This window comes from Pinus tabuliformis, chromosome 7 (assembly GCF_031772625.1).
Source record: "Pinus tabuliformis cultivar Carrire ecotype Pingquan chromosome 7, CPIR1, whole genome shotgun sequence".
NCBI classification, from domain to species: domain Eukaryota; kingdom Viridiplantae; phylum Streptophyta; class Pinopsida; order Pinales; family Pinaceae; genus Pinus; species Pinus tabuliformis.
In genome coordinates, this window is record NC_142293.1 from 391897930 (window position 1) to 391902520 (window position 4591).

Here is a 4591-nt window from a genome sequence, read left to right on the forward strand (position 1 = left end):
TTTCTCCCAGCAATCATACAAGTAGATAAGCAAAATGCAGATAGAACATATAAGCAGATCTTACAGAAGACAAATCAGAAACAAGAAAAATGTATGTGTTCGTTTCGGCGGTCAACAGGATGCTTCAACCAGCAAAGTCTCCTTTGGTCAGCCAGCCCAGCATGTGTCACAACAACCCTCCAACCAGTAGATGAGTCAACCCAAGTCAGTTCTACAAAAGTCAACGCGGTCCTGAAAAGTCAACGCAGGGGCAGCAAGCTAAAAGTCAACGCAGCAGCAAAACGGTCAACCCTTTGACCTCGATTTTTGTGCCAGGTAGTACGGCCTTCAAAAATCGAACCTCCCACAAGTTTTCAGCTTGTTTGGACCAAGCGTTGACCAAAGTCAACGCTGGTCAAACTTCTGCGAAACCCTAGCAGCAGAAAAAATCCTCTTCATCCTTCCCACGTGTGGCTGAAATTCGTCCTCCAGGTAGCTCGTACTTTTTAGGATGAGAGAGGAAGATGTGAGTTATGTTCAAATTCTCTCCAACTTTTCCTGTATATATATCCATCAATGAGGGTGTGTGACACATCTGTTGGGCATGTGAGCCTACATTACAAAACTGGCTGACCTTGCACATATAATTTATTAAGAATAATAAATTCAAAATATAAGTTCTGCTCATTGGATTAAGACTATTTTTATATGGATTTTACACCTCTCAGAAAGAGGAATCCAACAAAAATATTAGCCTCTTAATCTGAGCATCAGAACATGGAGTTTGGACCTAGTTGTCCAAATTTAACACCTTAGCCCCCATGAACCTAAAATGCCTCTTCCAGAGTCCCATGTAATAGCCATCGAAGGTATGATACTCTTTCCCTTGTCCTGTATTACTGCTAACATATTGAAGCAATGAAAAGTTGATAGCTTTCAAATAAGATTTACCAAGGTCGTTATAATCAGCTTTAATTACTAGGACGAATCAAATCTCTCTCAATGCAAACCTTTTTTAAAATTGCAAAACTTGAGAAAAAGTTTGCACCTCAAGGAATTTGATCCCTCTTAACGCCTGAAAAATTGGATTAAGATGGATCTAGGCCAATCTATATTTTGTTGATAATAATATGTTGGCTTTATATATTTATTGCTATTATTTTTTAATTTTTTAAATAATACTTTTTACCAACATATGGATGGTAGGTTCACACTATGGATGGATATCACATATCTCCCATGCACCAGGTTGTAGATTGTGCCTCTCAGCACAATAAACATAGGATTCAGAAAACATCCCTTCATTCTCACACAAACTTGATATATGCATGAGATAGTGTCAACCTGATCCACGCCAGCGTATATCAGATCTTAAACAGGTGTTTGGTTACATAAAAATAGGAAAACTCCAATGCCTTAAACCACTCTGCTGGAAGTTGTTCTGAAGCTTCAAGCATATTGACAAAGGAAAGCAATACTTAATGATCTCGATGCACTCACATTCTGAATTAAGTCCCACAAGAAGGCTATTCTTGAAATAATGGGAATAGTGGCATGCTGAAAGGTGCCTCTCAGCACAACAAACATAGGATGCAGAAAACATCCCTTCATTCTCACACAAACTTGCTATATGCATGAGATAGTGTCAACCTGATCCACGCCAGCGTATATCAGATCCTAAACAGGTGTTTGGTTACATAAAAATAGGAAAACTCAAATGCCTTAAAACCACTCTGCTGGAAGTTGTTCTGAAGCTTCAAGCATATTGACAAAGGCAATCAATACTTAATGATCTCGATGCACTCACATTCCCAATTAAGTCCCACAAGAAGACTATTCTTGAAATAATGGGAATAGTGGCATGCTGAAAGGTAATTTCTTGCACAGCAATCCTAGAGGAGGACGTCAATGCAGGCAATTAGTAACCTAAACCTTAATCTCAGAAATGATCTTGGTCGTAATGTAGGAATCATCGCATAACCTAATCTTCTTTATATGTCACAAGTTATCTGGAGATATATCATCATGAGAACAGAAACAATGGCCAGCTTCTTGCTTTGTTGAAAAGCCACTACCCCTTCTATTCTTCCTCTACATCATGAAGTAAAATTCTTGGTTTGGGCAGACATCCTACAGCCTCTGTTTACCAATTCAAATTCCTCAACATTTCATCAGTTCCTCATTTTGAGTGTGTTAACTGTCTCCAACAACAAATGAATGCGTCCTGTTTCTAATTTCAATCCAGCTGCATCCAGGCTGCTTTTTGACCCCTCTATCTTTCATCAATTTTCTCACCCTAGCCACATCATCCCACATGCCTGCGGCAGCATAAATGTTTGACAAAAGCACATAGGTTCCTGCATCCTGTAGTTTAAACTCAAGCAAGCACTCTGCTGCATGCATCATTCGCTCTATATTACCATGGATCCTGCCCGCGCTTAGCAAAGATCCCCATATGGCAGCATCGGGTTCAATTGGCAATTTATTGATAAACTCCTGTGCCATATCCAGAAATCCAGCACGAGCAATAAGGTCAACCATGCAGGTATAATGATTTAATCTAGGGGTAATGCCATGCTCTGTATTCATAGAGTTGAAGTAGTAATAACCTTTATCCACTAGGCCTGCATGACTGCACGCAGTGAGCACACCAACCAAGGTGATCTCATTTGGTTTTATACCTGTTTGCAGCATCTGATCAAACAGTTCAAGGGCTTCCTTGCCTTGACCATGCTGAGCACATCCCACGATCATGGTAGTCCATGAGATCACGTTTCGCTCATACATTGTGTCAAAGACTTTCTGTGCATCATCTATACTTCCACATTTGGCATACATACCAACAAGGGCATTCCCTACAACTACATTAAATCCAACTGGAGTTCTATGAGCAAGGGCATGGATTTGCTTACCATGGTCTAGAGCTCCTAAGCTGCTGCAAGCACCAAGAGCACTGGCAAAGGTAAACTGATCAGGTTCTAATTCGCCTTCTCTTATTCTATGAAAGAGTTTCCAAGCTTCGTGACCTTGCCCATGCTGGGCATATCCTGCAATTAATGCATTCCACGAGACTATGTCTGGTTGGGGAGTTTTACCCAAAAGTTTCAAAGCTCTGTCAAAGTACCCATTCTGGGCATAACCTGCAATTATTACATTCCATGAAACCAAATCTCTTGTAGGTATTTTGTCAAATACTTGGCGTGCATCTTTCATGCATGCACATTTCGCATACATATCAATCATGGCATTTGAAACGACCACATCTGCATCAAAACCAGTTTTGATAATCTTGGAATGGACCTCCTTCCCCTGTTTCCAATCAGCTAATCCAGAACATGCTTCCAGAGCACTCGTCAAGATGAATTCGTCTGCCTTTAAACCGTAAGATTGCATTTGGAAGAACAGTTTTAAGGCCACTTCGTCATTTCCATTCTGTGCATATCCATCAATGATAGCTGACCATGAAACAAGGTCGACTTCAGGCATCCGCCAGAACAATCTTGAGGCCTCATCTAGGAGCCCACTCTTTGCATAACCTGCAATCAAGGCATTCCAAGACACGACATTTCGTTCTGACATTTTGTCAAATATTTGGCGCGCATTCTCCAAACTTCCACATTTCACATACATATCCAGCAGGGCGCTGCCCACGACAACATTAGACTGAAACCCGCTCACGATAACAAGCTCATGTAGTCGTCTACCCTCCTCCAGATTTGCCAACATGCCACAGGTTTTGGCAACACTCGAGAATGTAAAATGGTCTGGTTTTATACATTCAAATTGCATTTGGTGATATAGTTTCAGAGCTTCACTCCCACATCCATTTCGCACACATCCTGTAATCATGGCAGTCCAAGTGACCACATTTCGGTGAGACATTTTGTCAAACACTTGGCGCGCATCCATCAAACCGTTGCACTTCACATACAAATTGACCAGGTGGTTCCATAGAGATACGCATTGTTTCACCCCGGTTTTTATCATGTGAGTATGGACATAATATCCCATTTGGAGATTCCCCATTTTGGCAGACTGGTGCAGTAGAAAAGAATAGGTTGCAGGCTCTACTACCTCGATTCCTGTTTTCATGGTATCCAGTACTTCTTTCAAGTATCGATCCTTGCCGACCAGTAAATGGTTCGGCCGATTCATCGTGTTTAGCCTTCATTATTGATCGACTGAAACAAAATGTTTCACTCAGAAAGGCTCAACATGGCTTTTATGTCATTCTTCTTGTTTTAACACCGCATGGTTGCCCCACACAGGGAGGTGCTTTGGATAATTACAATTTTAGTGTGTTTTGATATGATTCTAATATCATTATTTGAATGGGCTTAGGCAGCAGATTTTATATTTAAATATTATTTGAATGGGGTTTAGTTAGCAGATTTCATATTTAAATCTTATGGAGAGGAGTTGAGAATGGAAGTCATTTTGAAGCCATAAAAATTAGATAGCTTCGCACAATCTTATCAATAGATTTGTGATTTCAAAATTATTTCCAGTAACTTAAAATATCCATAAACACCATACATAAAGTCATGATACAAGTACAATTTATTATTTTATATATTTATTTTTATTTATATATTAATTTATTATTTTAATT

General features: G+C 39.9%; 1 pseudogene; it reads right to left on the minus strand.

Annotated features, from left to right (window-relative positions):
* Positions 1–1722: 1722 nt before the first annotated feature.
* LOC149247646 (pentatricopeptide repeat-containing protein At2g13600 pseudogene) lies at positions 1723–4281 on the minus strand (annotated as a pseudogene).
* Positions 4282–4591: the final 310 nt, after the last annotated feature.